General features: G+C 40.8%; 1 pseudogene; it reads right to left on the bottom strand.

Annotated features, from left to right (window-relative positions):
• LOC140709541 (large ribosomal subunit protein uL14-like) lies at positions 1-24,579 on the bottom strand (annotated as a pseudogene).
• Positions 24,580-25,777: the final 1,198 nt, after the last annotated feature.

The raw sequence follows: 25,777 nt of genomic DNA, 5'->3' as shown, positions 1-25,777 counted from the left end.
AAACACACCTCTGCCTTCATGTTTTAATTAAATTTATTTATTTATTTGTTTGTTTATTTTTGAGGGGGCAGAGGACAAACACTTGTTAATGGGTTTTAAGATTTTTTTTTTTACAACTATAACAGATAATCATGCAATGCTGCCAGTATTGAACCCAATCTGGGGCCACAAGTCTGCACACTCCTTTGCTACTGGTCCTGTAATGGCAGAACCTTTCATCTCGTCTTTATTTTTTATTATGACCCCTGCATTATCTTCAAAATAAAGAAACACTCCATCTTTTCTCCATATGACTTTCGTTGTCAAATGACCGCTGCTGGATGTACCTTTTTTCTGAGCTCTGGTTTGTCTTTCTTGACTATGGCCATCCCCATGTCACCCACACTGGCAGGGAAGTCTGTTCATCCGTCCCTGATCCTCTTCACGGAGATGATATACGGATTTTTGGCTCCTGTGTTCTCAGCACCGTTGAGTAGGGATCCTACCAGAAGACCCGAGGAAATCCAGAATTTCGCACCAGAGGACTCACCATATCCTCGCTTTGACGTCTTCAACGCCAGAAAGAAGGAAAAAGGCAATTGACTTATCTTTTTTTAGAAACAGGGTCTGTCTCCCAGACTGGAGTGCAGTAGCTCAAACACAGTTCACTGCAGCCTTCACCTCCTGGGCTCAAGCAATCCTTCCACCTCAGCCTCTTGAGTAGCTGGGACCACAGACATGCACCACCACACCTAAGTTAATTTTTTTTTTTTTTGTAGAGATGAAGGTATTGCCATGTTGCCAGGCTGATCTCAAACTCCTGGGCTCATGCGATCATCCCACTTCGACCTCCCGAAGCACTGGGATTACAGGTGTGAGCCTCCATGCTCAACCTAGCATTTTAATTTTGATAGGTGATATTGAATGTGTTAGAAGATGAATAACTTGGATAACGCATATGGAACTTTTGATTAAAATATATTCAAATTTTGTTCATTTGACTCTAGCTACATCTTATTTTTAATACTTTAGATATTTACTGTTGATAGAAGACAAATTATGTCAAAATCTTGATAACAAAATTAATGATTTAGACAAAATAAAATTAATAAAAATAACTTTATGGAATAAATATATAATAATTTTGAATTACGAATGAATTTACCACTCTTGTAAAAACACCAGTCCATCAACAGAACACCCAGACATGCCCAATAATAAAGAAACTCTGTAATCTTTGATATTTTTCCAAACATAAAAACACGAGTATGAATGTATTTTTCAATTTTGACATTATGAAGTTAGATCTGTCAAAGTAGGGGAATAGAATATATTTAACTTCACAGTTTGTCAGTTTGATTTATATCTTGTAAATATTTAGTCATTTGAAATACAACTCTCGGCCGGGTGTGGTGGCTCACGCCTGTAATCCAGCACTTTGGGAGGCCGAGGTGGGTGACCCACCAGAGGTCAGGAGTTCGAGACCAGCCTGGCCAACATGGTGAAACCCTGTCTCTACTAAAAATATACAAAATTAGCTGGGCGTGGTGATGGACGCCTGTAATCCCAGCTACTTGGGAGACTGAGGCAGGAGAATTGCTTGAACCTGGGTGGTGGAGGTTGCAGTGAGCCGAGATCACCCCACTGCATTCCAGCCTGGGTGACAGAGTGAGACTCCATCTCAAAAAAAAAAGAAATACAACTCTCATGCCAGGTATAGTGGCTCATACCTATAATCCCAGCACTTGGGGAGGCCGAGGCAGGTGGGTCACTTGAGACCCGGAGTTCGAGACCAGCTTCGCCAACATGGCAAAACCCCATCTCTATGAAAAATCAAAAAATTAGCCCAGCGTGGTGGCATGTGCCTAAAGTCTCAGCTACTCAGGAGGCTGAGGCAGGAGAATCGCTTGAACCCGGGAGGCAGAGGTTGCAGCGAGCCAAGATCGTGCCACTGCACTCCAGCCTGGGCGACAGAATGAGACTCCATCTTGAAAAAAAGAAAAAGAAAAAGAAAAGAAAAAGAAATGCATCTCCATTTTACATTTGGCCCAGGACCTATAAATGTTAGGGGCACATTTATGAATATATACATATATATTTTTTAATATCACATGATAAATATCATTTCAAGATACATCATAGATCTAAATATGAAAGGTAAAACTATCTTTTAGTTGAGAAATTAGAATGCTGTTTGCTGAATATAGGCAAAAAGTTTTTTAAACGGCATAAAAAGCATTAAACATCAGGAAAATCTGATAAATTGGACTACATTAAAAGTAAGTAGTTCTGTTCATCAGGACACATTAAGAGAGTGAAAAAATTAAGAGTGGGAGAAATATTTTCAATATATACATCTGACAAGCTACTTGTATCTAGAACATATAAACAACTCCTTAAAATCAATTGTTTTAAAAAGCCAGAAAACTCAATAGAAAAATGGGCCAAGCCTTGAATTTCCCATAAGATATCCAAATAAATAAGAAATATATAAACATATAAAATAATATTCAATTTTGTTAGTTATCAGTGAAATATACAGTAAAACCACTGACACAGCTGGGCAGTGTGGCTCACACCTGTAATCTCAGCACTTTGGGACACTGAAGCAAGATTACTTAAGCCCAGGATTTTGAGACCAGCCTGGCCAACATGAAGAGACACCCTCTCTACAAAAAAGTTTAAAAATTAGCTGGGCATGGTGGTGCACACCTATGATCCCAGCTACTCAAGAAGCTGACGTGGGAGGATTGCTTGAGCCCAGGAGGTCAAGGCAGCAGTGAGCTGTATTCACACCACTGCACTCCAGCCACGATGACAGAGAAGAAACTGTCTCAAGAAACAAAAAACAAACAAAAAACACTGACCAGAATAAAACTAGTAATACTAAATTTTGCTGAGGATGTGGAGCAACTAGAACTCTCATAATTCACTTTTGGGTTTTTTGTTTGTTTGTTTTGTTTTTGAGACAGAGTTTCACTCTTTCTGCCCAGGCTGGAGTGCAGTGGCATGATCTGGGCTCACTGCAACCTCCACCTCCCAGGTTCAAGCAATTCTCCTGTCTCAGCTTCCTGAGTAGCTGGGATTACAGCCACCTGCCACCACACCTGGCTAATTAGTTGTATTTTTAGTAGAGATGGGGTTTCGTCACGTTGACCAGGCTAGTCTTGAAGTTGACCAGGCTAGTCTTGAACTCCTGACCTCAGGTGAGCCACCTGCCTCGGCCTCCCAAAGTGCTGGAATTACAGGTATGAGCCACCGCACCCGGTCTCATAATTCACTTTGGAAAATCATTTGGTATTATTTACTATGGACACATCCCCTGTGGACCAGTGAATGCACTTCTGGATGTATAACCAGGAGAAATGCACCTGCACATATGTATTTCTAAATAGCATGTATAAGAATGTTCCTAGCAACAATATGCATAATATCCCCAAACTATCAGTGACGCAAATGCTCATCAACATCAGGAGAGATAAGTAAATTATGGAATATTCACACAACACTAGGAGTGAACTTACACCAATTGCTGTACACAACAATATGGATGACTCGTAAGCATGATGTTTAGTGAAAGAAGCCAAATGCCAAAGAGTATATAAAATACTAAACAGGCAGAACTCCCTAGAATCACCACTGAGGTTCAGTCTGTGGTTCTGCTGGACCTGACAATGGTCTTAGCCTCCCTGCGTGAGATTATGCTTTCATTGCCTCACTGTTTGGCAAGTTTCTTTTCACTGCCTCTCAAGTATCACTGGAAAATACACATAGAGCTTCAAGGATTTCCCTGCTCAACATTTACATGAGCATGAACTACAGCAAAAATTTGAGCAGTATGACTTCCATGGGGGTTTTCATTCACCACAGGTGGACTTTTCCCTGGGCCAGCATGAACTGACTTTACAGCCCTGTAAAGCATGCTTGAGCCAACAATAAATGATTTTATGTGACTGACTCCATCATAGTGGAACAAATGGCCTTCATGAGCAAATTTTCTGCCATCCCAACTAGATGCGACTCTTACATTAATTACTGCACAGTGCATTTTTCTCATTGAACACCATCTTGTATGCAGTTTCTTGAGCTGCTGCCAAGCTGCCCTGGCCTCTGATCCAGAGACACAATTGATGACACCCTACTGTTGGTTATGGAGGTATCATCGTTATTATTCATTTATTATTACTAGGGGCAGCAGTGGGCGCACCTTTCTGAAACTGGTCAAAAGGAAAATAATGTAGAATGGAAAAAGACTTGGGAATTGGGTGGGATATAGTGAGAATGTCTTTTGTGTATATGACTCACTCCTTTTGGAAAAAAGGAAATTCGAATATGATAGTTTGATATTTTGTCTGTATAAAAATATGTCATGTTGAAACATCAATATCAGCTGCAACTAGCTGGGATCAAAAAAATTGTCATCTTTGGGTCACATACTATAATAACAGATAACATATAGTCTTTTTAGCCTCAACATCCCAATCACATTTGTTTGTTTGTTTGTTTGTTTTTGGAAACAGTCTCACTCTCTCACCCAGGCTGGAGTGCAGTGGCAGGATCTCGGTTCACTGCAACCTCCACCTCCCGGGTTCAAGCGATTCTCCTGCCTCAGCCTCCCAAGTAGCTGGGATGACAGGTGCCCACCACCACGTCCAGCTAATTTTTGTATTCTTTAGTAGAGACAGATCACAAGGTCAGGAGATCCAGACCATCCTGGCTAACATGATGAAACCCCATCTCTACTAAAAATACAAAAAATTAGTCGGGCATGGTGGCAGGCACCTGTGTTCCCAGCCACTCGGGAGGCTGAGGCAGGAGAATCACTTGAACCCAGGAGGTGGAGGTTGCAGTGAACTGATATATATATATATATATATATATATATATATATATATATATGCATGTATATATACATTATATATACATGTATATATACATTATATATACATGCATATATAAAATATTTGTAATAGCTATTGCTGGCAAGTATGTAGGGGAAAGGATATTTCCACATTGTTCTTGAAAATGTGGAATGTTATAGCATCTTTTGAAACAGCAATTTATCGGCCGGGTCCGGTGGCTCACGCCTGTAATCCCAGCACTTTGGGAGGCCAAGACGGGCGGATCACAAGGTCAGGAGCTCGAGACCATCCTGGCTAACACGGTGAAACCCCGACTCTACTAAAATACAAAAAAAATTAGCCAGGCGAGGTGGCGGGCGCCTGTAGTCCCAATTATTCAGGAGGCTGAGGCAGGAGAATGGCGTAAACCCGGGAGGCGGAGCTTGCAGTGAGCCGCGATGAGGCCACCGCACTCCAGCCTGGGTGACAGAGCGAGACTCCGTCTCAAAAAAAAAAAAAAAGAAAAAACAATTTAGCAACATTTACTACAATTAAAAGTACATACATCCTTCAAACCCAAAAGTCCACTTCTTAGAATCTATACAAAAAGAACTTTATAAGGAAATTTTACTAAAGGATGGTGACTGTTTATAGGAGCCAAGAACCAAAAAAAAAAAAAAAAAAAAAAAAAAAGAACTCCTATCAACACAGAATGCCTGTATAGGTTGCATTTTATCCACACCATGAAATATTTCACAGCCATTCAGACTAATTAATTAGCACTCTATCAGTTGACTTGAGGAATTTTCATGATTGTAAAATGAAAGGTAAGGTACAGCCGGGCGCGGTGGCTCACGCCTGTAATCCCAGTACTTTGCGAGGCTGAAATGGGTGGATCATCTGCGGTCGGGAGTTCAAGACCAGCCTGGCCAACATGGCGAAACCCCACCTTTATTAAAAATACAAAAAAATTAGCCAGGCGTCGTGGTGGGCACCTGTAACCCCAGCTACTTGGGAGGCTGAGGGAGGAGAATAACTTGAACCCGGGAGGCGGAGGTTGCAGTGAGCCTAGATAGTGCCACTGTACTCCAGCCTGGGCTACAGAGCGAGACTTTGTTTCAAAAAAAAAAGGTAAGGTAAAAAAACTGTGTATGATCCAATTTTGGATAGCATACAGAGACACATACATTTTAAAAACTGCATGTGTGTATATATATGTATATATGTTTATGTGTGTTTATATATGTATACATAATTATACATATGTATTTCTTTATACACAATATATATTTTTATGATCACATGTATACAAAGAAGAATATGAAAGGGCATATTAACTAGGTAGTTAATATAGCTTATCTAGAAGTAAAGATGGGAGTGTGTGAAGTGTTCATGTTGTGGACATGTTACCAGTGGACGCCATCCAAGTTACTCGAGTTACTGGCAGCGCATCTGTACGGATCCCCAGCAACTTCAGTGCTTGCCTCCCCAGAAGAAAGAATTTGACTGAGAGACATAAAACAGAAAAAGGGACGAGGCAAGTTTCAGAGCAGGAGTGGAAGTTTATTTTAAAAGGCTTTAGAACAAGAAAGAAAGGAAGGTGTGTTTGGAACAGACCCAGGAAGGCACATGAAGTTTAAAGAGCCAAGTGCCCCATTTAACCGTGATCCTAGGACTTTATAGGCTCACCTCTTTCCCATGATTCTTCCCTTAGGGTGGGCTTTCCACATGTGCAGAGCTCTTCTCAACCTTGGGAAGTGAGCACATGCAGTGTGCTTAGGAAGCTGTACCTATGACCACGTGAGACTTTCTTCCCTTTTTCCGGTGGAGTGTACCCAGAAGGTCATATTTTGCCATTTCATCTCTTAGTGCACATGCCCAAGAAGTTTCTTCCCCCTGACATCTGCATTCAATTAACACTTTTTTTTTTTTTTTTTCTTGAGACGGTTTCGCTCTTGTTGCCCAGGCTGGAGTGCAATGGCGCAATCTCGGCTCACTGCAACCTCTGCTTCCAGGTTCAGGTCATTCTTCTGCCTCACCCTCCTGAGTAGCTGGGATTACAGGCACTTGCCACCACACCCGGCTAATTTTTTTGTACTTTTAGTATAGCTGGGGTTTCACGACGTTGACCAGGCTGATCTCAAACTCCCAACCTCAGGTGATCTGCCAGCCTCAGCCTCCCAAAGTGCTGGGATTACAGGTGTGAGCCACCACACCCAGCCCACTTAACACTTTTAATGTTAATAGCTGTGGATCATCAGGAGATTATTAGTGTTACTTAGTAACACCAAGTAACACCACATATTTGAGGTGATGGATATCCTATTACCCAGATCTGATCAGTGATACACATTACATGCTTGTACCAAAATATTGCATGCACCCCACAAATATGTATAACCATTATGTATCCATAAGCATAAAAAATAAAATAAAATAAATACCATTTTAAAATTATGCCTTATTGCCATGCTCAGGACAGAACGGGCTACTGATAATGTGCTCACTGATTGATTGAGAAGTAATATTGTAGAATGTTTTGGTGTTAAAGAATCATATTCCACTTTTTAATTATAAAGAGAAAAATGGTAACTTTACAGTGGAGAAATGTGAGAGATAGAACCTTACCCAAGTAATCAAAATTTACATCACCCGGGAGACAACGTCTTGCCATAATCGACCCCAAGAAGATGCAGTGAAAAGGGCACATCGTTGCTTGCGTGGTGTTCCTGCCAAAAATGAAAAACCTCCATCTAATCACAAGGAAACACCAGACAAACCCAAACTGAGGGACAGTCTGCAAGATATCTGACCAGTAGTAAGCCACAGAAAAGCTGAGACACTGTCACAGATTAAGACTGAGCAAATGTGACACTACATGCAATGTGGGATCTTGGATTGGATCCTGGACCTGAAAAAGGACATCTATGGGAAAAGTTGAGAAATTCTAATGAGGTTTGTAGATTAGTCAGTAGTATTATAACCAAGTTAATTTCCTGGCTTGGATACTATGGTTATGAAGATGTTAACTTTAGGGGAAGCTAGATGAAGGCTCTATGAGAATACTGCACTATTTTTGCACCTTGTCTATAAGTGTAAAATTACTTCAAAATAAAACGTTAAATAAGATTTATGAGTTTGGTTTTCAACTTGAGTGAGGATCCAAACAACGAAAGCAGCTACCGTGAACCAAAACGAATAAAGTACGCTCCATTCTTGTTACTCGCGGTAGCTGTGTTCTACATGGTTGCTGCGAATAGTGAATTAGCGAATACTAAAGCATTGCTCCTAGGGGAAATACAGGGTTCATTTCCTAAAAGCCTCTGGCCACATTTTTGTCAACTGATCAATGCACAACATTGTTTTATGTGTGTTTCTGTTTAAAGACATCCTATTTAATATGTACTGTTGATTCATTAACAATGAACTCATAGCTAAAAGCCCTGTAACTCATGCCTGAATGAAGTTTATTAGCCACATATTTTCTTCATCAGGCACATCACAACCTTCTTATGCTTAGGAACTCTAGCCAGCACTTCAACATTACACTTGGGAGTCATTTTAAACAGCAAAATCATCAACAGAAAGCATACAAATGCAAAGAACAGTGGCATCGGGTGACACACATTTTTTGCCACTCTGCACATGTCCATAAATGATTACAGAAGCTCAGCAAGTGTTAATTTGGGGATTTCAAATACATTTTAGTGAGTGGGCTAACTCACAATGTGGAATCTATGGATAATGAGGATTGACTGTACCTAGAAACATGCACAATGATTGTGAACTTCTTGGCAGTCACCTTGAGTCAATAAGAAATAAGTATAATGATACTTGCATTTGAAATGATAAAGGAAATTCTTGAAAGATTAGCAACTTAGTAAGTAACTTAGTTCTATCTCATTTTAGGGTCTTTTTCCTCATTCTGGCTACACTAAGGATTTTTCTAGTACCCTGGCTTCATCAATGCTAACGATATTTGTCTCCTTTCCATTTTAGTCATCAGTAAACACAGCCACAACCTGAACTTCAGTATCAGTATCCCCAACTGCTTCACCTTCAGGAAGTCCCTTCTTAATTGCCACATATCCCACTCTCCACTTCTATTGAATCTATTCAACTTCCATTTAAGGCCTAAAAACAAAAACTCCTACTTATTCCCCCAGCCAGTCACTCTCTTCTAGCTGTGCTTTATTTAGTCAGTAATACTTGGGAAGTTATTTTGATGATGCTTTCACTAGCACCCCACAATCCACTATCGTTTGATCTTTTACAAGTTTTTATCTTCCAAACTTCGATCGCGGTAATCAGTTTATTTTTTGTGTGTCCATTGCTGGTCTGCCAACTATTTCTGCAAAAATTCACAAACACATATTGTTTAAATGCAAAATAAATTAATTTACCTAATCAACCTTCAACAAGTCTTCATTGTTCTTATTCTTATTGATCTACTTAAAATCCAATTGCACAGACAGGATCTGCCAAATATCCCCTCCTTTCTACACACACTGCCAACCCTCTATTTCAGACTGATACATAGATCACCTGAGCCTATGGTAATAAGTTCCTAACTAGTCTCTTCACATCCTGTCCTGTCCACTTTATAAGCTAATTAATCATCTAAAGTAGACAGTTAATCAACCTACATGCTCCCCATAGCTACCTGGCAAAAGTTCAACCACCTTTACATGGCATTCAAATTCTTCTACGAACTGACTTCAGATTACTTGTAAAGCCTTTTCTTCTACTAAACCTATTTGCAAACTATGTCTCAGCCCAAATAGACTATTTGCATTCTTGAAGACGTCCTATTTCTCTCTAATCAAGTCCCCTGTCTGCACTTTTCTCTTTATGTGGAATATTTTGCCCCCTCATCTCTGTCCATCAAAACTTTACCTGTTCTTCAAGCCCCAATATAAAGTACATCTCTCCCTGAAGCCTACTCTGATTCTACAATTGGAAATAGTCTCTTCCTTGGATTCACTACAGCACTGTGGAACTGCAGTTAATGCATTTGTATTTGTAATTATTTTATTCTTCACACCACATTTCAAGATCGTTGAGGGCAGGAAATACCATTTCAATCTTGCATTTACCACAGCACCTAGCATAAATGCTCAGTAAAGTACTATTTAATACATGAATGAATAAATGTGCCTCCCGTATGCTTAATATGTATACATATGTAATATATAATGTATAGATAGATACATTTACATGTAACCTCTGTATAACAGTTAAAATTGAACAAGGTACAACACATTGTCAATGGACCATATTATTGGTAGATTAAAACTGGCAGTAGACATAGGAAAAAAAGAGAAAACAAGAGTGGTAAATTAAGAATTATTTGACAGGCCAAAATAAAATTGATTGGGAAAACCTACGTGTGATTAACTATTATAATATTAACTTTTTAGGCAGGGTTGTATTGAAATCTTCCCAGATACAGAAATTTATGTACTTTATTCCTAGGAATCCAAAAGAAAACATAAGAATAAACATATTCAATGAATCTTAAATTGAATAGACATTGCTAGACACAGTTAATACTATAATAGCACATCGCTTAACTTGAAGGACTTTTCAATTTTGATTAAATGAAAAAAGTAACTCATTCTTTATTCTCTATTCCATTTGCACAGTGAATACTAACAAAATAAATTGCCATCATTACCATCACTATCAACATCATCATAAAATGTATTTCTTAGTGAAAAAAAACTTCAAAAACTATACTAAGAGACGTAGCTCTGTAGGAAGCTACAACTGTAAAAGCTTAGTAACATCAAAGCAAAGCAATTTATCAATTTCATGACTATGATGGTTTTATTTACATCTAATGAACAATATAGAAAAGGGTATATCAAGGCCCAGCCATTTAACAATGGACATTTCTCCCCAGTAAGTTTTGTTTTGTTGCAGGAAAATTCAACGTGATTACTCTAAAATTTAAAAAAATTAAGTAATGAAAATAAGTCAGTTCTGTACTGATAAGCATTACAATATTTCTTCCTGAGGTATTTTCTACATATTTATGGTGTAACGAACCCTTTAATATCTGGTGATTCCCAACATGCTAAGGTAACTTTTCAAAAGCTAAGCTTCAGTTGCAGCCTAGTGTCATTGGCTGTTGAACGTGTTTCAGACTGGATCATGTGCACTGAAGCAACAGCAGAATGAAAGGTAAAAATTCCGTAGATGCTAAAATAAACCTCTACGGAACTTATGCGGAGGGCATAAAGGTGACCGGAGATTAACATTTCCTAAATCAGAGACTTGTGAAAAATTGCTTGCCAGAAGAAAATTTTGTTCAAGTGAACACACACTTATTGAGCACCTATTCCGAGTCAACCTGGGAATAAAAGGATGGTTAACATGGTGTCTATCCAATCAAATAATTCAAAAAACTATCACAAAATAGACATATACAACACTGAGTATTATATGCTATGATATGTTAGTTGTTTAAACAAAGTGTTATGTGAAAACAGAAGAAAGAGTTGTCTAAGGGAGGGGAGAAGGAAACAGAGAAAAAGGCTAGTCTTTGACCTAGGCTTCAGAGGACACAGACAGCCCAAACAAACATATCCTCAACCTTGAGTGTAGCCTTCAATAGGAATCCAAGTTTTAGGATAATTCCAAAGCATGATATATGAAAGTGATTGAGATTAAAGATATATCATAAATATCTGAAGTGATGAGTATGCTAACTAGCCTGATTTGATCATTCCACATGTATAGGTATCAAGACATTCCATCGTATTCCATAAGTATATACAACTATTTGTCAATTTAAAATAAAACAAAACTTAGAAAAGATAAATCATAGGCAGAATGAGTGATGAGACACTGAATGAAGTTAACAAAATGAATTATGTTTATGGGGATGGTATTCTCGCTTAATAAACCTTAAGACCCTGCAAGATAAGGAATATATTATTGGGTGTGGTGGCTCACCTCTGTAATCTCAGCACTCTGGGAAGCAAAGGTGAGAGGATTGCTTGAGCCTAAGAATTCAAGATCAGCCTGGGCAACAAAATGAGACCCCATCTCTCCAAAAGAAGAAGAAGAAGAAGAAGAAGAAGAAGAAGAAGAAGAAGAAGAAGAAGAAGAAGAAGAAGAAGAAGAAGAAGAAGAAGAAGAAGAAGAAGAAGAAGAAGAAGAAGAAGAAGAAGAAGAAGAAGAAGAAGAAGAAGAAGAAGAGGAAGAGGAAGAGGAAGAGGAAGAGGAAGAGGAAGAGGAAGAGGAAGAGGAAGAGGAAGAGGAAGAGGAAGAGGAAGAGGAAGAGGAAGGAGGAGGAGGAGGAGGAGGAGGAGGAGGAGGAGGAGGAGGAGGAGGAGGAGGAGAAGAAGATTAGCTGGGCATGGTGGTGCACACCTGTAGTCCCAGGTACCTGGGAGGCTGAAGTGGGAGGATCCACTGAGCACGAGAGTTGGAGGCTACAGTAAGCCCTGATCACACCACTGCACTCTGGCCTGGGAAACACAATGAAATGCTGTCTCAAAACAAAAAAACAAAAAAACAAAAAAACACAGAAAGGAATATATGCTACAGTCCATATTGAATTTATTGTCAGAAGCGCCCCTGAGAGATGTCGTCATCTGATACAGAAGAGGTTGGGAGTGACTTACTGGGGCTTTTAGCATTTACAGGTGACTCTTCAACATGGGTTTGAGCTTCATGAGTCCATGTATAAGCAGATTGCCTTCCGTCTCTGCTACCCCTGAGATAGCAAGACCAACCACTCCTCTTCCTCTGCCCCTCAGGCTACCCAACCTGAAGATGACAAGAACGAAGACCTTTATGATGACACACTTCCACTTAATGGATAGTAAATATATTGTCTCTTCTTTATGATTTTTTAAATAACATGTTCTCATCTGTAGCTTACTTTATTGTAAGACTCTAGTATATAATACAGATAACATACAAAATATATGTTAGTCAACTGTTTATGTTATTGGTAAAGCTTCCAGTCAACAGTGGGCTATTAGTAGCTATGTTATACTTGGATTTTCAACTGTGTGGGGGTTGCTGCCCCTAACTCCTGAGTTGTTCAAGGGTTGGCTGTGCTATACAGAGACAGTAGAAAAATGATCAGCTTTTAAGAAATACTTTAGCTTAAGGATAAGCAACATAATCAATTGTGCCATGGGTTGCCAAGCTATGGGCTGCCAGAAAGTAATCCATCATATTTAGAAGGGTTTTCTCCTCAGTACTAAATAGAAGAGATTTCCAAATAATAAATCAGGATTCTGGAAGCAGAGAGCACGATGGCTGGGCCCTATCAGCAAGCCTCAGACAGAATTCCTTGCTACCACCATTTTCATCAGAACAGACCAGCATCCAGACACCTCCTCTGAAAACAGAGTGGCCTGAAGTTTATCCTATACTACCTTAGAAACACAATCTATAGATAATTGGATTATCTATACCTTCTTAATAGGTATAATTTAGCTACATTCTTTTAACCACTGTATGCAAGACTTGGGCAAATAATCAGCTGAGAAGCCCTAAGCCCTCTGAAAGCAAGATCTTTTGACTGTCCCTATATTTACTTGTAAGAGGCCCAAGGCCATGTATGAAGGAGATTCAATTAAAAAAAAATTTAAATCAACAGCAACAATAAAAACAGCTTTGATTTTTGATCCCAGATAGGCCATTCGAAGTATTACCTGATGTGGAAAGCCTAACATGCTTGCACAACATAGAGGGTAAAAAATAGTTCTTTTCTTGTTTGTGTTTTTGAGACGGAGTCTCACTCTGTCGCCCAGGCTAGAGTGCAGGGCCGCGATCTTGGCTCACTGCAATTGCCGCCTCCCAGGTTCACGCCATTTTCCTGCCTCAGCCTCCCAAGTAGCTGGGATTATAGGCACCCGCCACCACGCCCGGCTAATTTTTTGTATTTTTAGTAGAGATGGGGTTTCACCGTGTTAGCCAGGATGGTCTTGATCTCCTGACCCCGTGAACTGCCTGCCTCGGCCTCCCAAAGTGTTGGGATTACAGGCATGAGCCACCGTGCCCAGCCAAGGGTAAAAAAGAGTTCTTAAAAAAGTTGTCTTTGAGGGTGGGAGTTGGGGTGAAAGATAAAAGACCACACATTGGGTACAATATACACTGCTCGGGTGACGGGTGCACCAGGATCTCAGAAATCACCACTAAAGAACTTATCCTTGTAACCAAAAACTACCTGTTCCCCCAAAACTATTGAAATTTTTAAAAAGAGTTGTCTTTGCTAACAGTCCTGGGGAAGGAATTTTTTATGAAAATATTGACATTCCTCCCAATGCTTCATTTGTCTAGATAAATGTAGCCCACAGCACAAAAATATGTTCTTAGGTCGGGCACAGTGGCTCATGCCTGTAATCCCAGTACTTTGGGACGCCGAGGCAGACGGATCAGTTGAGGTCAGGAGTTCGAGACCAGCCTGGCCAACATGGTGGAACTTCATTTCTACCAAAAATATAAAAAATTAGCCAGGTGTGATGGTGGGCGCCTGTAGTCCCAGCTACTCAGGAGGCTGAGGCAAGAGAAATGCTTCAACCCAGGAGGCGGAGGTTGCAGTGAGCCAAGATTGTGCCACTACACTGGGCGAAAGAGCAAGACTCTGTCTCAAAACAAACAAGCAACACCAAAACTACATTCTTAATCAAGTTGAAATGCACAGTGATGATGCTTTATTTATCATGCTTGCATTTTTCTAGCAATTTTTATTTTTCTATCATTCCCAACATTTTTCATTTTCCATGTGCCTGGGATAGAATGTGGAATTAAAATAAAAATTAAATCAAATCTCTATCTAAGAGCTTTCTTGAAGTATGACAAAGGTTTAGGGACAACGCATTTGTAATTCGCTGATGGCAGGAAAACTAATTCACTACTGGGGAATTCTGACATCTAAAATCTACATATTGACATGCCCGAGGGGAATGAGAGAGAACGTCTATGATTTTAATTTACTTAACCTATTTAGAAAAAAAGTCACTTGAATCATCCTGGCTCACTTTCCTTAGCATTAGTCAGACTGCATTTCCTTAAGCCTGCGAGTGTGTTTCGATGTAAATAAACTATGTAGTTCACTTGGGGATAAAAGTCACAGTATTTAGAGATTATAAAGACCTATTAGATCATCCGGTCTGGCCCACAAGAGATAGTCCCTAGATAGGGAACATAACCGTTGATCTTTGCCAAGAAGCCGAGAAGAAACAGTTGGTAAAAATATTTTCCATACTTTTTTTTTTTTTTCATTTTAACTTATCTAACGGTGCTTCAGTCACTTCCCAAGTGAAATGATCATGAAACAGCTCAACTTATCGAGAAGATGCAAAGTTTAACTTATCTGAATTGACAATGTTCCACACTCCTCCATTTGTTAAAGAAATGCTCTTGTTTGCAAAATGTGAACAGTGAAGAATCTGCTCTTTGAACTAGTCAGGCAGTTTCCTTTCAGTCAAGAAAGTCAAAAGGCAAGTTGCCTCTCACTGGTTTTCTTAACCTACTTTCACTAGTTTCATAGAAATTAGAGATTAAAAGAGGAATTTGTACAGAATAGAAAATGAATATGATACATTTACAACTTACCGCTTTACAAACCAAAGTATTTTCCATTTTCATTTTCTGTATTACATAAAATATGAAATATTATTGAAACTTGAAGTATACAGAAGTTTGGCATTAGGGTAAAAGTCAAAGTGACTCAGCAATATGAACCTTAAGAAATAAGAATTTCCTTAAGATTTTCCAGAGTCAGTATGATAGTTGTATCATAAGAGATTATATTCCATCAGAAATGCTGTTGAAAAAAAAAATAATGTGACCCTTGACTTCTTAAAGTCTATATCCTAAAGGCTGGGTACAGTGGCTCAAGCCTGTAATCCCAGCACTGTGGGAGGCCAAGGCAAGCAGATCACCTGGGGTCAGGAGTTTGAGACCAGCTGGGCCAACATGGCAAAAACCCATCTCTACTAAAAATACAAATATTAGCTGGGCGTGGTGGCAGGTGCCTGTAATCCCAGCTACTTGGGAGGCTGAGGCGAGAGAATTGCTTGAACCTGGGAGGTGGAGGTTGCAATGAGCCGAGATCGTGCCACTGCACTCCGGCCTGAGCTACAAGGGGGACACTCCCTCTCTAAATAAATAAATAGTAAAGATACCTATTCTGGTCACTATTTCATTTATTCCCTAGTTCTTAAATCTTGTTTTGATCACTCTACATGTTCTCCCTACTGAGATTATATTCAGAAAATTGTGAATATTCCCGAAGAGGTGAAAGTCACACACACACACACACACACACACACACAGAAATAGGAAAAACTAACAAATAGTAGGGGATGAGCTGGTAACGTAAAATTAAAAGTTAGAAAAATTGGATCTAAACATTTAAAGTAGAATTATTTCTTATCAGCTAAACACAAATCAACATAACCCAGGAAGGAAATTTCCTATTTTTATTTAGTTAGAATTTCCAGAGTCAGTATGATAGTTGTATCATGAGAGATTATATTCCATTAGAAATGCTGTTAAAAAAATGATGTGGCCCTTGACTTCTTAAAGTCTACATTCTAAGTCAAGAGCTTATCTTTTATTTAAGCCCATAACAAATTTGGGGATTTCAGAACTCAGTGAGACTCTCCATGTGCACCGAGCATGCACTGTGAGCTAAGCCCTTTGCCAGGTTTTGCAAGAAATCATAAAGGCGGTATTAGATACGGTCTCTGCCCTTCCAGAGCTTACAGTATGATAGGAAAGATAAATATCTACTCCTCCAACCCTCATCTCCCACACATGATGGAAAGTGAGTGACTAACTTCTGTTATCTCATTTACATTGACCTCAGATGGTGAATCAGAGTCTAGACAAGAAAATCACACGTGTAGATGGGGAAACTGAGGAAAGTTTAATGAAAGGATAATTTGTAAAGATTGGACAGAGTTAAGAGGGACCAAGAAGAGATAGCGAAGTGTTCCAGGACTAGCAATAGCAGGAAGTCCTTACACCCCAAGGCCTGAAAGAGCAAGAAGGGCGAGTAGTTATCAGAGGCCAGAGAGAGAGCTGAGACTGAGGCCTGAAAGAGCAAGAAGGGCGAGTAGTTATCAGAGGCCAGAGAGAGAGCTGAGACTGCAAGAGATGGCCCCCCTCAGGAAGGAATAAAGTCAGGTCCTCTCTGTAGCCTACAGGAAGCAAGTCAGGGGCATTTAGTACCCTAACCTCTCTCTTCACTTTCCCTCTGATCTCTCCTTGTTGACTCCCTTTGGCCAAACACACTCAGAAGCTGGTGGGCAAAAGAGACTGTTGAGGCAATGCATGAAGGTGAGCCTCTGAGAGCGTAGAGCCAGAGAGAAAAAGGTAGAGAAAAGATCTGGCAAGGCAGGGAATGGCCAACAGAGCTGGATGAATTTAGAGCCACCCAAGCTTACAGGATAAGTATATGCTATATCCAGAAGTAAACATTTGGATAGACCAGTGAAGAGTAATGCTTTATTTGCAACAGAACATTCTGGCACTTTCCCATTAGATAAGATCAGTCAATGTTAGCATAAGCTTCCAACCTAAGCCACAGAACATATATGGTGAACTCTCATTTAACCAATATTCTGCCAAGTGAGGCCTGTAATTTGCACTTTTATGTGTCAACTAATCATACAAGATAAATTTGGTTTCAGAACAGTGACCTTCAAGCATGCAGGATTCAGAATAACATATAAATCTTAGGAGACGTTAAATTGTATTTTAAACAGTTTTTTTTTTTGTTTGTTTTTGTTTTTTGTTTTTTGGTTTTTTTTTGAGTTTTGCTCTTATCACCCAGGCTGGAGTGCAATGGCATGATCTCGGCTCACTGCAACCTCCGCCTCCCAGGTTCAAGTGATTCTCCTGCCTCAGCCTCCCAAGTTTGAGTAGCTGGGATTACAGGCGCCCGCCACCATGCCTGGCTAATTTTCATATTTTTAGTAGAGACGGGGTTTCACCACGTTGGCCAGGCAGGTGATCCACCCACCTTGGCCTCCCAAAGTGCTAGGGTTACAGGCGTGAGCCACCATGCCTGGCCAACAGTTTTAGTTTTAAGCAGAATATATTCTTTATTTTAAAAACTGGTCATTTGTATATCTCATACATGGCAATTCTATTAAAAACTATATTGATTAACCAGAAACTCTGCTTCTTGGTCATGGCAAATAATAAAAAGCTTACTTTCCATAAATTCATTTTGCGCCTTTCTCTTCAGTCTTTGAGGGATATATTATCCTTTAATTATGCTTCATTCAATATGTGTTTTGCATATTGGTTCCAGTATATCAATAGCACTTCGTTACTCAATAATAAAAAGTTACAAATAGATTAAAAGACTCTTTTAAGCCCCTTGAGTATTTAGAACACACACCACGAATGTTCCATTTATGTTTCAAAGTTGCTTATTGGCAGCTGAGCAGGAGCAGTATGTTGCTCTAACACTGCAGGCTCACCATGGAGCATCATGCGTCCCAATTCGGAATTCAAGTTATGATTTGAATCCTATACATTTTATTCAAATATGAAAATGGCAACCACAGAACACTTGAGGCCTTATTCATCAAACAATGAGTCATTCTGGAATTGCTGTCTTTCTTTCCTGGACTTGATGAACTTTGATACATGAAATTTGGCTGCCCTTGGTACAATTCAATCAACAATTAGAGCACTAGAATTGCAGTGATCAGCCTGCTTTGGAAACACGTCTAAAAGTTTTTGAGTCAATGTAAAAGCTGAATGTGTGGCCCGCTCCTCTTTCCCCGTTCCCCTCATCAAAGCCCTCACAGTCATCTGACAGCAGGACTTAGCAGTAATAAATAATGCATATCCCTCAAATGTTTCAAAGACTATATATAACATAAAAAAGTGATAATTATTTGTTGGATCTGAAATGTGCAGATAACCCTGAAAGTGGATTTCTGACCCAGAATTTTTTTTTTTTAACCACAGAGAGAAAAGTCTTTAGCACTTGAAGAAATGGGGCATCTTAATTTTAGCTTCCGATCACAGTTTATAAACTACAAAACAAATTTCTTTTTAAAGTCTTATAAGAACAAGAAGTGATCTTGACTAAGATTCCCCTGAGAAAGCCTCGCAAGGGAACAGATAGTAAGATCACAAAAATGTGTTTGCCTGTGATCTTTAGATGACCACACAGAGCACACAGTCTACTTTCAGGTAATTTTCAAGTAAAAATCTCAGTGTAATCATAATGTATTGATCTGTTTTGCCTTGACTCCTTTTCACAAATATATTGATCCACATTCCTTCTATGTGAAGCACTCAGAAGAGAAAGGCAAGATGCACAAAGTAGGATAAGTAAGAAAGAGGTGGCTACGTTATCAAACATTTATTTGGGTCACATTTTAAGAAATACCTCATAAAGTCTCTACTGTGCTTATTCAAAGAGTCCTCTTTCCCTGAATTTGTATCTTGAGAGGTTAAAACTCGTTTTCCCCTGCCAGAACTGGGACTATTTATTAAAGCAACAGAAAGAAAATGAAGAAGACAGAGTCCATCTTCTAGACAAGGCTCAAGCCATATTAAACATGATGTTACGTGAACGTCTCCCCTCCTCCACCCTCCTTAATGCACCATATAGAGAGGCTCTCGTGCTGTAAAGATGTCATATATACTTTCTCTTCACTCAAAGCTTCCTGAATAAAGAGAGATCTATTTGTCTCCATGGTGTTTTCACCATTAACAGTATCAGAGCTGCGGGAACACGATGGGAGATGTGTTTTCCGTTAACCTCTTGACTCAGAGATGTCCTGATGCTAAACGTTATTGCATTTTGCATTAGCACAGAACAGTGGGAGTTCTGTGACTGATGTAAAAGGGTTGAGAAGGGCCACAGAAGCTCTCATGTGCTCCATACTGCAGTTGGCAGTGGAGCACGAAGCACATAATTTTTGTTCCGAAAGAGCACAAATGGGAACCAGGGAAGGAGGTGGTGAATCTGACACATTCCCTCCTGTTCACCACTGAGATAATCTACACTGTAAAATGATATTCAGTGTCTGATCATAGACATTAGCTTGGCAGAAACTAATTTACTTTTCTTTATTACCTTAGTCATCAGCAAACCATGGAACCAACAAGAGGATTAATATTTACTTTCTTCTCAGGGTACTTTTTCCACTGCCTTAATATGGCCTTCAGCGTTAGTAGTTTGATGTGGTAACCATTACTGAAAATGTTCCTTACTATTCTGCTCATGTCCCTTTGACAGTGCAGAGATAGAACTGGTGAAATAACCTTCCACGCTATAAGACAGGAGGATATGGAGTCTAAGAAGTAAGAGTCGTCCGGGTGCGGCGGCTCACGCCTGTAATCCCAGCACCTTGGGAGACCAAGGCAGGCCGATCACAAGGTCAGGAGATCGAGACCATCCTGGCTAACACGGTGAAACCCCATCTCCACTACAAATACAAAAAATTAGCTGGGTGTGGTGGCAGACGCCTGTGGTCCCAGCTACTCGGGAGACTGAGGCAGGAGAATGGCATGAACCCAGGAGGCAGAACTTGCAGTGAGTGGAGATCACACCACTGCATTCCAGCCTGGGTGACAGAGTGAGACTCCAGCTCGAAAAAAAAAAAAAAAAAGAAGTAAGAGTCTACTCATGAAATCAAAGATTTCAATCCCAGAATTGCAGAATATTCATTATGGGCACCACAGAAACTATTCTGTTTCATTTCACAAGTTTACATATTTGAACAGTGGAGAGGTCATAAAGTTTAAAGGATTTGGCTATGGCAGAATCAGGTCGGGTACCAGCACTCATGTACGCATGTCCCCAGGTGAATTCTCTTTACATGCACTATTCAAGCATGCTTCCGTTGAATGAATGACCATTGAACTATGAAAATCTATAGGACCTGCTCAATGTCACTATATCCCTATTTCTAAAATGTAACTTTTTTTGTACTGCATCAAAGGGTTCTGTATTAGTGAAGAGAACTAAAATGTATTAAAAAGATAGACTGTGTGATCCACAATTAAAGGGGGGAACTTGATGTATTTATGTAAAGATGGGAAGCCATCCTCAGATTTCTTACCCTCAGCTTAAGTACTTAGGCTTCTGGAGTAAAGAAGTATTTGATTATGTAAAACCTTGCTACCCTAGAGTGTGTTCCATGTGTTAACAGTATCACCTGCTCTGAAGGAATGGTAAGAAAGAATAGCAGCGGCGTAGGCTGTTATTCTATATGTAGTTGGAACTTATATTAAATATTTAGGAAATATATATTGGTTGAATTAATAAAAACTTGGTTTACTCCTTTTTCCTTAGATCTTCATGAAGCTCAGAGAAGAAAATATGCCAGAGTCAACTTAGAGAGAAAGCTAGTGTTTGTCCTCACAAGACTGTCTTCAGAAGTAAACACATTTCTGGTGTAAGAAGGGGGTTGGTTGCACTGTTACATGCTAGTTTTAATATCTCTATTAATAAGCCAATTAGGAAAGAATCTTATGCCTGCTAATTAAGGAGCACAGATGATCCATCTTCAATAAAGTTTATAAACTCACTATTCTAAATGACCAGTCCCCTTAATTGGGTCAGCAAAACATTCTTTGCTGGATGAAGAAGGTCAAGATGCCAGCAACGTTTCTATGTTTTGAAGCTCGTCAGTGAACTAGAAAAGTAGCTGGATTAACAGATTCTGAAAAATTAAAATAAGATATGTACCACCCATAGAGATATAATTTCTTGATAATATGTAAAAGTGTATCCCACCACAAGTTTCTCTTCCTTCCCCCCGCCTTTTTTTCTTTTTTTTTTGAGACAGAGTCTCACACTGTCACCCAGACTGGAGTGCAGTGGCACGATCTCAGCTCACTGCAACCTCCACCTCCTGGACTCAAGTAATTCTCCTGCCTCAGCCTCCCAAGTAGCTGGGACTACAGGTGTGTGCCACCATGTCTGGCTAACTTTTGTATTTTTTAGTAGAGATGGGATTTCACCATGTTGGACAGGCTGGTCTTGAACTCCTGACCTCAAGTGATCCACCCCCACTCAGCCTCCTCTTTTCCTTCTTAAACCCTGAGATTAATTGCTAGAAGATACTATGACCATTTGTCTAAATGATGTATTTTGGATTTATGGGGTTAAAAATGATTGTCCATTATATAAAATTCAGTGAAGAGTTTCCCTGAGGAAATAGAACACATACTCACCAAAGATGAAGACAAGGGATACATTATTTTGGAAAATACTTTACCCATCCACTGCTGCTGAAATTCACACTAAGATGGTATCTAAAGTGGCTTCCAACATTATTTATTTTCCTTGCAGTTCTCAAACTCTTTGTCCCACCATGAGCTATTGGCTAAAAATCACAACAATATGAGCTCCTAGACACTATAGCCATTCTAAAAGCATAGAAGGCATTATTTAAACTCAAGTAGATAAAACCTCATTACTAAAGTCAGTAGAAATTCAATCCTCGTAAGGTTACTTTGCCTTCAGAAGCAGAGTATTCCAAACACTAGCTCACTCTTGGGAATCATGATGTGTAAACCCACCCAGGTTTATCCCATTGAAAAAGGAGAGGATCTTGTTGTTTTGTAGAGAAAGATAACTTGATTTTTTTTTTTTTAAAAGAAGCTTTATAAATGTATAAACAGTACTAAGTAGGTCCTTATCTGTGTCAAGTGGCTACAGATGTTTAATATACAAACTCATCCAACACAGATACAGGTAACAAGTATGCTTAATGTTAAACTCATAATGTCACAAAGTAATGACAGCATCTTCTAAAGCAAGGCATAGTACCTTCTAAAGAATGGAAGAATGAGCTAAGAAATAAAGATGGCACGAGAGCCTTTGAGTCTTGCTCCTAGTCCTGCTACAGAGTTTCAGGGTGGCTTGAAAGTAACATCGAACCTTCAGCTGTGCTTCATTATAAGGGGGGGCTAGTTATTCCTGACCTCTTAGTAACACTAAGTAACACTAAACTAAAATTTAAAAAAATTATTTTAAAAATAAAAATAAAAGTTAGTAAGGCATGGTGGTGTGCACCTGTGGTCCCAGCTACTCAGGAGGTTGAGCTGGGAGGATCACTTGAGCCCAGGAGTTCAAGGCTGCAGTAAGCCATGATTGAGTCACTGCACACCAGCCTGGGCGATGGAGTGAGACCTGATCTCTTAAAAAAAAAAAAAAAAAAAGAATTGTCCTTTCGATTTATGAAGCTGCTGCCCAGCCTCAGCTGTGGTTCCTACTCCTTGTGGCTTTCCCAAGCTTTTCTTGTCTACCGGAAGCTTTCACTAGAGGGTAGAGGACTGGCTCTGTAGTTGGGGACCTAATTGGCATTTTGTTTTCTGTAAAGAGGAATTTTTCTAATTGCCACTTAGCAGGGAGCCTGACTAGGGATGGAATCTGGGGTCTTTAGTATTGGTGCACCCTCCTGGGGACCCCGCATCTTTGGTCCACGCATATTCTCCTTGGGGTGACATCCTGGAATTAATCATCTCTTACACATCACAGCACCTCGAAGCTCCCCCAGCCACATCCTCATCCAGCCTCTCACTCTGATGCCATCATTACCTAGGGACACCTCCGCATAGGCCCATACCATGTCCCAAGCTGCTCATCTGAATGACATTTGTGCTCCGGGAGGTGGAGGTGCCCTGGGGTTCCTCACCAGGAGCGTGGGCAGGTGAGCTGGGTAGAAACATGGAAGGTGGTACAGCAGTGAGACGTGACAGGCTAGATGAACACACAGCATCATTTAAAAAAATCTAGTGTTGGCTGGGCGCGGTGGCTCACACCTGTAACCCCAGCACTTTGGGAGGCTGAGGCAGGTGGATCATTTAAGGTCAGGAGTTCATGATCAGCCTTACCAACATGGTGAAACCCCATTTCTACTAAAAATACAAAAACATTAGCCAGGCCTGGTGGTGCATGCCTGTAGTTCCAGCTACTCAAGAGGCTGCGAATTGCTTGACCCTATGAGGCAGAGGCTGCAGTGAGCCGAGATCATGCCACTGCACTCCAGCCTAGGTGACAGAGTGAAACTCCATCTCAAAAAAACAAAACAAAACAAAACAAAACAAAGCAAAACAAAACAAAAAAAGCCTAGCACTGCCTGAAAACAGAAAGCAACGCCATAAGGCCACAGCTCATTGCCATTTGTGTACATTAAAATACTCATGTACAAAATAACAACACAGGTGTTTAAGAACACATTTAGGCCAAGGGCAGTGGCTCATCCCTGTAATCACAGTACTGTGGGAGGCTGAGGTGGGAGGATCGCTTGAGGCCGGGAGTTCGAGACCAGCCTGGGCAACATAGCAAGACCCTGTCCCTACAAAAAATTAAAATTTAGCGGAGTATGGTGGTGGACACCTGTGGTCTCAGCTACTCAGGAGGCTGAGGTGGGAGGATTACTTGAGCCTGGGAGTTGGAGGCTGCAGTGAGCTATAATTGCATCACTGCACTCCAGCCTGGGTGACAGAGTGAGATTTAATAAAAGTGTATGCATTGAGCCCATTGGAATGTTATCTGTTGGAGGAATGGGAATAACTGGGAATCACACAATCAGACAGACAGACAGACAGACAGGAGTGGTCCCTTGCATGGGGCCATGATGCCGTGGCCTGTGGGTCTAGGTGGGGGAATGTGATGTACCCTGCCCTCCCCCAGGCCCCATCAATCCTGTCTATCTCAGGTGTCCTTACCTGTGGCTCTCATGCTCCCCTGCAAAGGCCCATCGTGGCTGCAGCTTCCAGCTTCCTCGGAAGCAAACATTATTTGGTAAAAGCCAAGAGGCCAGGCTGTGCATGGTGGCTCATGCTTGTAATCCCAGCACTTTGGGAGGCTGAAGGGGGCGGATCATGAGGTCAGTAATTCGAGACCAGACTGGCCAACATAGTAAAACACTAAACTCTATTAAAAATACAAAACAACTAGCTGTTGTGGTGGTGTGTGCCTGTAATCCCAGCTACTTGGGAGGCTGAGGCAGGAGAATCGCATGAGCCCAGCAGATGGAGGTTTCAGTGAGCAGAGATGGCGCCATTGCACTCCAGCCCAGATGACAGTGCGAGACGTCATCTCAAAAAAAAAAAAAAAAAAAAAAGCCAAGTGGCCATTCTTTATTGGGACCACACCTGAAGTCTCAACCATGACAAAGAAAAGACACGGCCCCAGTCTCCCACTCCTCATTACTGCCTATTTGGATATTTCCCTATTTCCTTCCGGTAACATTTGGGACCATCCTACCTACAGACACAGAGACGCTGGCTTGGTTCCTGAATTCCTAAGGTCTGGTTAGCCCGCTCTTCTGGAGCCAGATGGGCTAGCCGGGTCCAGTGTGGGTGAGGACACTCTTCAGGAGAAGGATGGGGCCCACCTGCCTGTGACGTGGGACCGAGAGGGGGTGGTTTCTTACTGCCCGGAGCCCCAAAGATAGTGAGAGCTGGGACTGGCAGAGTCTGGGGGCGGCTTGATTCTTCTTCTTGGTGGTCCTTTGTGGTCTGCACCAAAGAGCTTCCCCAGAAGGGTGATGTGGCGGTGAACCCGCACCTGCTTGTCACCCCAAAATGCCAACTTGTAGCATGCTGCTGGCTTCTTTTTTTCCTTTTTTTGAGACAGAGTCTCCCTCTGTCACCCAGGCTGGAGTGAAGTGGTATGATCTCAGCTCACTGCAACCTCCGCCTCCCGAGTTCAAGTGATTCTCCCTCCTCAGCCTGCTGAGTAGCAGCTGGGAATACAGGTGCCCACCACCATGGCTGGCTGATTTTTTTGTATTTTTAGTAGAGACAGGGTTTCACCATGTTGGCCAGGCTGATCTCGAACTCCTGAACTCAAGTGACCTGCCTGCCTTGTCCTCCCAAAGTGCTGGGATTACAGGCAGGAGCCACTGTGCCCGGCCCACTGACTCTGCCTTGTTAATTCTCCCATCGCGCTGGCTCCAAGCCACCCACACGGTTCCACCAAATGGGCATCT

The sequence above is a fragment of the Chlorocebus sabaeus genome, chromosome 21 (genome assembly GCF_047675955.1).
Source record: "Chlorocebus sabaeus isolate Y175 chromosome 21, mChlSab1.0.hap1, whole genome shotgun sequence".
NCBI classification, from domain to species: domain Eukaryota; kingdom Metazoa; phylum Chordata; class Mammalia; order Primates; family Cercopithecidae; genus Chlorocebus; species Chlorocebus sabaeus.
The sequence above is the reverse complement of the archived record's forward strand: the minus strand, read 5'-3'. Positions and strand labels throughout refer to the sequence as shown.